General features: G+C 39.8%; 1 protein-coding gene across 4 annotated transcripts in view; it reads left to right on the top strand.

The window, feature by feature from the left end:
- zmp:0000001200 (dedicator of cytokinesis protein 9) overlaps positions 1 to 12,188 on the top strand; it is an 82,046-nt gene that overhangs the window by 9,669 nt on the left and 60,189 nt on the right. The window lies entirely within an intron of this gene.

The following is a 12,188-nucleotide window of genomic DNA, read 5'->3' as shown; positions in this document are numbered from 1 at the left end:
ACTGATTAATATTTTTTTAAAGGACTAACTTCTTGTGTTGTATTAGCCGTTAGTTTTATTTCACTCTTCTGTGTTGCTGATGTGACTACTTGGATTAAGTGTCCAACATTCAGCCCACTCTCTTTAGGTTAATCTGCTCTGAACACCATCTCTCTCTCTCTGTCCATGGTTGCTCTAGCTTTTCCCTGTTGTGGTCACTGACCTCCCATTCACACCCGTTACACTGAACACAGCGGGATCAGTGGCTGTGGGATGTAGTTTAACACAGAGGGATGGATTAGAATACAATTAGCAAGTACAAAAGCTAGTTTCCTGTATTGCGATTTAGACTTATAACCTATAGAAGGATCTTTAAGTAGGCATGTTTTAACATTCAAATAAGATGGGAGAGCGACAAATAGTTTTTCAGTGTGGAGGAAATGACTGAGTAGTATTTATTTGATATGTGTCGAGGATGGAGAGCTGCTCTGAAGTGTTTCGGGAACTACTTAAAATTCCTGCTCTGTGTTGTTGTCAGACTGCAGAGATGAAAGTGAAAGTTAACCTGATGCTCTTATCGTCCATCTGGAATTTCCCTGAAAGTTTAAGGCACTTATGTGAACCGACTGAAGCAGCAGTGGGTAAATGCATCATTATATAGGTAAACAGATAAAAGTCAGAGGCTCCTTGGTGTGAATTTAAACCCTCCCTGTGTTGTTCCCCTTTTTTCCCACACTGCATGCTGTTAGACTAATTAAAGGAGAGTCTGAAACCTGTGTAGTTCTCATCACTCTCTTTTGGCTTTGTGCATAGTGCAGTGTGTGGAAGGGACCTGCCACAGCCAGAGGGGATAAACTCTAATGACTTTTCACCAGGCCGGCTGCATAGTTGGCATTCTTCACTGTGACACACTGTACGCTGGAGCTGGATTGAGGGGGAGGGGCTCAGCCTGCAGGAGGCGGGCTGCATTGTTTGTATCTCACCTTTGGATTTTTGAGTAAACTTGATGCAGAAGACTGATTGGACAGATTTTTTACAAGCTGGAAATACATACTTTTACTTCCAGTGGCAACAATTATGGAATAAGTATTCACTTACTTTAAAGCTCCTGTGATGAGTTTTTAACTGGTTATGAATGTACATTTTCAAATGTATTTGAAAAAGAAAAGTAAACCCTCTCATTTTTTTTTTTAAATCTAGTTTGGTAGGGTTGGTAGAAGTTGGATGCACTTTTTGTTCTAACCCAAACAAATGCTCTGGGATTAAAAGTTTTGGTGTAAATTGCTGTTGCAGGACCATCATGTTTCTGTTGGACCATTTTATTCTGACTGAAGAAATGAACCTGGCTGCCTACCTGCTGTGACTGTGCCTTATCCAGTCTCTCATAATTTAAGCATAGTTTCCACAGAGTGGCAAAGAAAGATAGTTTGACATTATTGATGGTGGCAATAATGTGCTTTGCTCATCTCTCTGTAGTGAACTCGCCCTACACTGTAATTATGGTAACAGTTTTCATTCATTGGGGTTTGTGGCTTTGACATTGATCACAGTGGACATTTTTGAAATTATGGAAAACCACAATAGACAATCTTTACTATGCCCAAGCAAGTTTAACTCCCAAAGTCCAGTTTGTTTGAAAGATGCGAGTGCTCCATACTGAGCTCAAGCTCAGTACACAAACTTGTTCCTGGCATGTTTGGAAGAGTTGGGCTTTGGCACAGTAAGAGCACAAGCAGTGGTACGCACTGTGGACATGATGTATAATCAATTGTCACCTTGCATAATCGAGAAATCCATGAGTGTTAGAGGGCTGTATCTGACTGAAAGTAAGCCACACAGGCTGTAAAGTTGCAGTCATGTTCTTTGTGTTGTTTGCCATTGTTCTGACTAAGAACACATTATGATATATGGACAAGAGGTAAAAGTGCTCAGGCCCGGTTGGGCAATGTGAGTGCAGGTCAGCAGGGTACAGGGAGAGGGGACAATCATACCTCAGCACAGTACAGGCAACTGGGTATGTGTGAGTGTGCCCTAAGCTAATTCTGACTGGACGTTTTTTCAAAGTTCACTTTAACCCACTTTACTTTTGTAACAGGTTAAAGATTTCTTTTTTTGGCTTTTTGTGCCTTTATTGTAGATATAGGACAGTGGATAGAGTTGGAAATCAGGGAGACAGAGAGTGGGGGAAAGGAGCCACAGGTTGGATTCAAACCTGGGTCGCCCGAGTTGAGGACTATAGCCTCCATATAAGGGATGCGCTCACTAACCACTGTGCCACCAGCGCCCCTTTTGTAACAGGGTAATGAAAGCCAATTTTACCTATTTTATTGCAGGCTCTTGATCATTTTACTTCTTATTGACTCATTCTGTGTATTTCTCTTTGGCTTACCACAAAACATAGTCTTATCCTTTGTAATGTTTTATATTCTATAAGCTTATAATGTGCTGTAAAGTAGAAGTCTTGAGTGACATAAAACTGAGCCCATTTAAGTACAAGTGCAGCATTATTGTACCTGAGTGCTTGTTGTCTTATTGGTGGAGGAATACCATGCAATGCTATTCTTCTAAAGTGTAAAAAAAATCAGAAAAGCTGTTTGTTGTAAAAGGAATTTTGAAAAGTTGCCCATTCAACAAAACATTTACATGAAACACTGAGCTTTCTTTTTTTTTCTTGGAAAAAAAAAAGCTGAAACAAGCCCATTGTGCACTTTCTACCCACAATAAACAAATGAGTCCAGTTTAAAGCCACAAATTCAATGAGATTCCTTTATTTATAAAATATTCCTTCGTCTGCTGCAACAACAGTTGACAGTGAGAAAAATGAGAGGGAGAGAAACGGTACAATAGCTTGAAGACATAAATGAAAGTCTTCCGCTGTTGGAAATATGTGACCATGGTAATCTGTGTTTGGTTATTCTGTCAAAGCCGGTTCATCTGATAGAGAGACAGAGATCTGCTTTAGGGTTTGTTTTTGTTTGCTTCCTGTTTGTTTTCAGGGACTTAGTGTAAGGATTGTAATGAGTGTGCAGTATGTTGTAGAAGTAGCCTGGATGGATGAATAAAGTTTGCCGGTCTTGTTAATGGAGAAGTATCTGTGAGGCTATTTGCTAGAAAGCCTGCTCCATGTTTTTAATGGCAGAAAACAAAGATATGTTGTATGATGAGCCCCCAAGATAAACACCATGCATGTTGAACATTATATAATAATAATAATAATAATAACTTTATTTATATAGCACCTTTTAAAAACAAATTAAATCAAACACATAAGAACATAAACAACAGCAAGAACATAACAAATGCAAAATACTAAAAATAATTCAACACAATTCAACAGAAAAGAACCCATAGTGCACGATACCTAACAGACAAATATAACCCGACCATCACAAGAACCATCATAAGAACCCAGGAAAAACAAGAACCCAACAACACGAGCTGAGACCAAGAGGACCAAAGATTTAAAAAGAAACTGAAAGAGCTAAAAGCAAATAAAAAGATAACAGCAATAAGAAGGTAAGAGCAGTAAAATAAATATTAATAATAATAATAAAAAGAATATATACATACAAAACATAAATAGAGTAAGATAAAAAATTCCACACATGCAGTGTCACATCCCTGTTTTTCACTGTGCACACCGCTGTGCAGATAAACAGCTCAGTATCTCTGACTTGACTTAATCTCCTTTTCGTGTCTCCTCTCTTTAGCATCTAACAACACCATCCCCCACTCACGTAGCCCTGTGTGAGATTCACAAACACCTGATTAGACGAGAAAACTTCTGTTTCTCCAAAAATATATCAGAACAGTCGGTGCTTTTTCTTTCACACTGTAACAGTGGAACAGTGTTCCTGAAATATTTCACCCTCATCTCAGTTGTCACAAACAAAATACCTGTATTATTTATAATTCTTTCGTGTTTATTTGCTGCCGCAGACTCGAGTCGAAACTCAAATAAGACAAACAAAATGTCAAATCCATCTTGGTAGCCATAGCAGCAGCACTGCTCGGAGCGGTATGAATCTGATCCTCGAGGCAGTTTAAATCCCACAAAATTACAGCAACAGAGACGGGAACAGCAGCAAACAAAGTTTATTTTATTTTGTTTAGACACTATGTGCTAGTCATTACTTTATGCAGATCAATAGTGACCTGTCCCAGTCAAGCTGCTCTCAAACAGGGATTTATCCTATAACATGTGTTTCCTCTGTCAGGAAGGGTGGGGGCTTCAGGGAGGGGATGTAGGGGGGGCACAGCTTAGTGAGCTAAGGCACTGCCAACAAACTGTAGCAACAGGAAGAAGTTTCAGAACCTATTCAAAGCAGATCAGAACATGTGTGTGTGAGGAAGACAAAAACAACAGCACAGCTGATGAAGCACTCATTACAATAATTTTTTTCCCATAATAATAAATAGTCATGATGATTTAGTAAATAATGGAGTCTTGCTCCGTGATAGGAATGCCAGTCATGCTCCAAATCCTCACAGATATATTTAAAATAGAGCTACAACAGTATAAATGGTTGATTGTTTGACATGTATCAAACGTTTGCAGTCTGCATGTCATCACATTGCTTGGTTAGTGTCTAATATTGATGCAGTTATAAAACATTTTCCTGTGTGTGCACAATGTAAATAAGTCATAATGTTGATGCCCCCTTTATATTTGTAAGTATTTTAGTGTTCACATGGAACCAGGAAGTGCTGGAGTATCCAAGTTAAACCCACTACCTCTAAGTGGTGCAGGTGCACGGACATGCGTTCATCTCCTCCTCCATCCCTCTGTTTCCCCTGATTGTCAGCAGCGCTCATTGAACCGGGCTCAAGAGGATTTCCACTAATTACAAACAAAGAGCCAACTGAGATTAGCTGATCCTTATGGAGCTCCCAAACTCCTGCCACCCCACCCAGCCCTTATCCCCAGCCCATCTTCCTGTCTTCAGGTTCATACAATAGACAACATACAGCAGATATAGTATGTAGTATTGCATTTCTTTTGCTTTTCTCCCCCTGCTTGAATTCTGTCTGTTAAATGATCTTCTCTCCTTACGTCTCTTCCTGTTTGTTAGACTTTCACATTAAATCCGTCTCATGCTGTTTTGCAGCTAAGAGGCTTTAATCTCTCCCTAACTACATCTAACTACTCAGATCGTGTTTACATTTCCCTCTCAGCAGGCTCTTCTGTCATTACACGACAATAGCTTCCTCAGATTATCACTTTATTCTTTAATTTGACGCTCCCTAGTTATCAGTCTTCATGTGCATTCAGTTTTGTGTGTCTACGTCTAATCTTGGCTTTTATTGTGGGATATTTAAGTAAATCTAGGTAAGTAATTACTGATCTATTTGAGAATATCACCCATCTGCCGCTCCAAACAGAGAGCAGAACACTTGGATTAATGGATGACAAGTGATTGAATTAATGTCTTATTTTAAGAAGCAAACCGTGATGTGTAATTTAGCTGTTAATGACTGATGAGAGGTTTGTTATTAACATGCCTTTAGGTCATTTAGAATGTAAACTGAGGCCTGCAATTACCAGTATGTGGGTTTAAGATAGGTAAAATGCATAGCTGGCTCTTGATATTTGTAATTCAGTAAGCAGAGTATCTTAGGTTACTTAGTCACAGCCTTTAGAATCTCACTCACCTGTGTAGCTGTCTCACCTTGTGATGGCCTCATGTCAGACCAGTGCTGACTTGTTTCAGGATGTCTCCGCTCTCAGCTTCCACACTCATGTCACAGCCTGACCGTGATGACATCAGCCCCTCTAAAATGTGCCCCACACCTGGGCACAGTCCACTGACCTGTCGAGGGGGTCTCGCACCAAATCACACACATACAACAAAACGTGATGACTGCTTGTTTTAAGGGTGATAATTGCAGTAAAAACATGATATATGAGTGCATTATTTTAATCTCTTTTAGTGATTGAGCATCACTTTTTGTCCATATTGATGTGGGGTGTTTGAATGAGTTTTAGAGCTTTGAAAATACTGTGTTTCGTAACTCTCTTTTCCCATAAAGTAGAGAGTTCCCACCTCTTCTTCCTGTATAACAGCTCCAGTGTTGGAAATAATTGTTTCCACCCTGAGCTGCATGGAAGTGACACACATGTGACGAACAATGGTTGCATTATACCAACAGTCAATTCTGAGGGCATGGAGGAGAGTGTTGCCTTCCGTAATATGAGTGAGTAAACGGTCATCTCTGCAACCTCCAGCCTGTGAGATTTTGCAGACTTTGCAGAATAAATGTTTTGTTTTAGATCTTATCTTATTACATAATATATTTTCATCAAAAAAAGAAATGAATATACTTCCTGGATCAGATTTTTTTTTTTACTTTATCATTGTAGTATTATCATATGCCTGTAGGGGGCAGTAAAAGCATTTATACACCATTGTGTTTTTGCTTCGTGACCCACTGAGGAGGGCTTTGTGTGTGTATGTTGGTCTGTGTGTTTCCACACGAGTGTAAACAGTATATGAAAGTCTACTTTTATTCATTTGGATCAAAAGTGATTAAAAAACATGTTTTTCAGAGTTACTTTTTTCTTGAATCCACCCTTCTCTTGTGTCTTGTGTGCTCTGTCTGCAGCATTTAATCATCAATCTGTGAAGTCAAGGGAACTGCATTGTCTTTAAAAGAGTTGATATTTGAATGCACAGTTTTGATATGCACTCGGAACATGAGTATGCAACGACTTTTTATTGGATTGCTCTGCGTTGTGTGTAGTAAAGCCAAACACAGTTGGCCGGGGTAATAGGGTGACTGCAGGCCCTCTGGGCTTGGCTCTGCTTCAGACCATCTCTGCTGGAGCTGCAGTGAACGCCGTAGAAGGCACGACTTGGTTAGCAGCATCTATTAATGATAAACTGAACCCACTGAGGAGACCTCACCAAAAGAGCTGCATGACTCTTATAACAAAGAGTGCATGGCATGTTGGTGTGTGTGTGTGTGTGTGTGTTTTTTTTTTTAGTGTGTCCTTTGCACAACATTTACTTAATCTGCATCTGGGGGCCCAACAACAAAGACAAGGAAGCAGTACCCCTCAGGAAAATGAGTCTTTTTTTTTTCCTGGGCTAAATAAACTATCCCAAAATACCAAGTGAAAGGAAAAGGATGTGGCCCCTGTTGTATTTAGTTTGTACCATTTAAGAGGGACAGGATAACCTGGTGTCAGCTCAGGGTCAGAGTCAGACTTAAATTTAACCCAAATAGGAGTTCAATTGAAACAGTTCAATTGATTATTTTAACCAGTTCATGCAGTATAACTTTTCACATGTCCGGGGTCTTTAATTTTGGTATGCGGGCTCAGTTTGGGACAAATAAAATAACCGAGCAATCATCAGCAGAATCAGCCCAACTTTTGATATGTAAAAATCCTTTGTCATTATTTTGACCTTTACATCATAATTTTTAGATAGGTCATTATTTAAAGATACTGAGTCATTACTTGTATTATAAGTGGAGATACAGTGCTAGGTCATTTTCCTATTTGTTAAGTCTTTTCTTAAGACTTAGACTTTTTTTGTTCAGAGTGCTGTCTGTTCAGAGTGCTGTCTGTTCAGAGTGCTGTCTGTTCAGAGTGCTGTCGTTGTCAGCGTTGTCGCATTTAGAGATACGTACCATAAATGTATGGTATGTAGCTGTTTACAGACATAAAAAAATGACCTTAGAAAGCATCAATTTAGGCATGCAAACTCATTCATGAATGTGAATGAATGCATACTGACAGAAATGAAGAGTTCTCCCTTTTTCTTTTTCTTTTTTTCTTTTTCTTCTTTTGTGTTTTTCTGTGAACTTGTTGGATGCAGTTTGTCTTTTGGGTATTGTATTCTTTATAGGACACTCATATAAAATATTGGGGAGGGTTGCAAATGCAAGTCAACACAATGGATAGTATAGGTCATTGAACTGAAATATGAATTTACTGCAATAAAAGTAAATCTGAAAAAGAAAGCATCACCCCTAATATCTTAAAAAGCCTCTTGAGAGTTCTTCTAGCTGTGTGACTCTTGCATCATAGAATTCCCAAAAAATAAAGTTTAGATTGAGTTTGAAGGACAGTGGGCATCCAGGGATGGCTTTGTTATGACAGCGTTTACACACACACATCAGCAGGAAGCAGCCACTTCCTTTTTGGAGTCCCTGGAGTGCTCCAGCTGGGAGGCAGCCTACTTTATCTACCCATTACTGCTGGAAATATGGCTGATGTCACTATGGTCCAACACACACACACACTTCTCCCTTTTGAGCCCCTCTACAGACCCTGGGTATGGAAACATGGCCAGCTGCAGACTTGACCTTCATCCTAGAAAAGGCTCCTCTGATGAGATGCCAACGTCTCCTTAACTCCCCTCTTACTCCTCTAAATCAATCAGAGACATTCCTCCGTTTGTTGTGTGAAGAACTGTCCACCTCTTAGTGTGAAAGGCAAAACTCAAAGTTGACTCGTCTCTGTCCACATGTGCTGCTTTGATGTTGTTATTCATCTCCGTCCACCTCTAGCTGCTAACTGCTTGACATTGCTGTGTTTGTGTGAGTGGTGTTGTTCTGGGGTCACAGCAGGCCAGAGGTAGTGTCCATGTGCAGCAGATGTTATCACTGTGGCCGGTGACTTCAGGTGAAGAAGGGGAAACAGTCGCTTAACTTTCAGTGTCAGATAAATAATAAAAGGCTGCACCGACACATACTATAAAGTGAACTACATTACCCTCTCTAGGCTTGTAGTCCAAGTGGATTTGAGAGCAAAACCGAACAAAGTACTTTATATCCAGAGACAATTACTGTATATAACAAATGATTGTTAACCCATTTCATAATGTTTGTACCTTTTAAGATTACTCCTTTATTATCAAATGCACTTTCGAAAATGATGAAAACTACAGCAACTATTTTGTAAATGGATGCTCTCATAAGTCTTCATGAGGGTTTTCAAACTGGTTATGAAACAGTCTCAATTTAATACTGATGTCTCTTTATGACCTGCAAAAGCCTAAACATGCCATCAGCTAATAATAACTCTTTTATATTATGAATATTGTCCAGGTTCTGGTGCACGCACAGGGAAGTGTCTTTGTTTATGTTTTCTAAAGTATTGTATAGAATACTATGAGGGCAAACAGGACAGGCTCATGAAAATGGATAAGAAATGCTGATCTGTGCTTATGTACCCCAAAATTGTGCTAATTTGAACATTTCTTATCGCGGCTTTGACCATAAAATGTTACATGTTCTCTGGTTCAAGCTGCTCCAACAGGCGTTTTCAGACCACAGGAACTGTTTCATAGTTCTAGGAACCGTTGGAACCATAAAAAGAATACAAATTGTATTATTTAATATGAAGATATTTACATTCAACAAATGTATTAGGTGTAGCGTAGGATACATTTGAGGGCCGTGCCAGGTGGAGTAGCCCACTGCAGAAAGGGAAGCCCCAACAATAACAGCAGCAGCAGTAATCCATGCGGCACACACCCAGCACTGAGTCAGATCAGCTCTTATCTCCTCTGCAGCTGCCCGAGGTTTTAGCAGAGCAGTGTAGCAGAGCTCCCACTTCCCACAGAGGGGGTTCATGCTGGAACATCCTCAGATAGACCCATACTGTGCCTCAGCGCACTTAAAAAAAAAAACCTACCACTCTCACTGGAGCTCCAACTCAAGATTCAGTGCGGCTGACACAGTCTTACTGTGAACTGCAGGCGGGCTACTGAACATCTTATCAGCTATAGACATGCACAGTATAATAATAATTTATATTTTATTGATCCCACGAGGCATACACACACATGCACAAAACAGGATCTTATGGACATGCATTAATGGAGAGGGGGGTGCCATTCTCAGGGGCATCTCGGCAGTGCTCAGGAGGTGGACTGGCACCTCTCCAGGTACCAGGCCAATTTCCAGATTGGTCTGTGCTGGGACTTGAACCAGCGACCCTCCGATTCCCAACCCAAGTCCCTACAGACTAAGCTACTGCTGTGTGCTGTGCACTGGAATGTGTCACAAAGTGAATAATATGTTATGTACTATATTGATTGTGCTTAAGTAGTGTTTGTGCCACAGTCAATAAATATAAAATCTGCTTCCAGGGTAAAGGATCTTTGTACTTTTCTAGCAGCTCTTTTTGTGCAGCGGTGTTTTGCAGACAGATGCATGACAGGAGGGCAGCTGAATGAAAGTCTACATCACCTAATGACTCAGCAATCCTCTGTCGAGTTTTAATAATTTATCACCAGCAGCATGCTGAAAGCCTGTTGCAGAATACAGTCCAGCACACAAACTCATTCAAGCAAACCTGGGCGCATCCAATTATTTCTGTTGGCATTGCATTGTGCCCTTTTTTCAGAGGATTTCTTTTTACATGATGAGAAACAGAAAATAATGGAGTGACCTGTCCTTTTTCGAAAAACACAGATCTAACAGGAGTCCATCTGATTAAGCATTTCATAGAGTAGTAGACTAATTATAGCCCAAAGTCATGACTCACAAATGTCCCTCAGCCAGAGGCCTCATTTTTATTTGGTTGTCAAAAAAAAAAAAAGTAGCATGTTTTTGTTTGACCAATTTGACCACCCAGTTGGATTACCCAGCAATATATATGTCTACATTTTAGCCCCCTTGACTTTTATTACATGCACTGTTGCAAATTTAATGACCAACTTACCAAAGAAAACAAAACCCTGGAAGCAGTAAAGTCAGAGGCTAATGACACAGACATGCAAAAGAAGAATCTGTGTCCTCAGGGCAAAAGATGTATGATGACCAGCTGTCACACTTCAAACAATGTCAGCCTGTAGCTGTTAATCATTGCCCATTTACCCCACTTGATATTGAACAGCAGCAATAATTGACGGCTGCTTGTTTCAGATGTCATTATTCATTCTTGAGAGGGAAAAAATTTGATTGGACACTTACATATTTATCAACATTTGTAGGGAAAGGGTATTTTCCTCTTAATAGAGTGTTAAAAGCCTAATGTTGTTTGAATACAGAAGGGATTTCCATATTATTTAATTAAGTAGCCTAGAATTGACACATTAGGGATGACAGAACCTTTTTGTCCTATGGTAATCATCGCTCAGTGTTTGAGAAAGAGTTAAGAAATTCTGTTTTGCTTCTCGCCTGTATAGCCTCAAAAAGGGGGATTTATGACTTTGCAGTTTGATGGGTTTTACAGCTGATTGCTTATTGTTATTCTATATAGTAAGCCTTAAATCCCTCTTTGCTGCATCAGGGTGCTGTAGACGACTGTAGATGTGAGAAAAGGGATAAACTGAAGAGGAAATGCGCTTCCCAACAGATCAATAGGCGTAATCAAAGTGGTGTTCTCCCTCCCCCAATCCTGTGTCTTCCTTTCTCACTCTCTCTCTGACTGAATCCTCTCTTCTACAGCTGCTTCCCTCTGCAGCTCATCTCGCCCTCGTACAGTCGAATGTAGTTCAGTGTGTCAAGCACTACTGAAATATTAACACAGCAGCAGTCTGGAGTGTGTGCGAGCAACAGCATGATGTAAGGCAGCACTTCACTTTCCTCAAAGATGCATGCAAGAGTTTATGTGTCTGCATACAAGCAGGTCCATCAGCACCTTTTATGTACTGTTTTTTTCTTTTTATTAATTGCCAAAAGGAAGTTTCCAGGCAGATGCTTGTACACCAGAGTTATGCAGGTTGGCATGACTGCTGCATGTGGGACTTACAGTATTTCAGAAGCTACATCATGTGCGTGACACTGTGACAAGTACTTTTTTTTTTTTTTTTTACAATTCCCAGTGAGGTCTTAAGAGGTTTTGGAGTGTGTGACTTGCAGGTGGAAAAGGGACTGAAAAAAGTAAACCATGATAAATATGACCCTGTTTCCATTGTTTTGTAGACGGCATGTTCAATATTTGTACTTAATATGTTCTTGTACTGAGGAGAATATTAAACTTGAGTGTTATTATAAAAGTGAGGTTCAGCATACTTAATCAATAACCTGCAGATTAATTTCTCCAGCTTCATTTGTAGTTTCAGCTTTTAACAAGAAAATGTTTTTTTGTTTTTTTTTAGCTTTGATATATTTTGTCTTCATGCTCGCTGTCCTGAGACATTTTAATCAAAGGATGACTCGTTCCCTGGTGTTTATGATTAGAATTTGTCATTTCACTCCAAGTATATCTGTGTACTTGGCAGAAGTGGCAGCATGCGATCAGGCAGCAG

The sequence above is a fragment of the Labrus bergylta genome, chromosome 13, assembly GCF_963930695.1.
Source record: "Labrus bergylta chromosome 13, fLabBer1.1, whole genome shotgun sequence".
Lineage (NCBI taxonomy): Eukaryota > Metazoa > Chordata > Actinopteri > Labriformes > Labridae > Labrus > Labrus bergylta.
The sequence above is the reverse complement of the archived record's forward strand: the minus strand, read 5'-3'. Positions and strand labels throughout refer to the sequence as shown.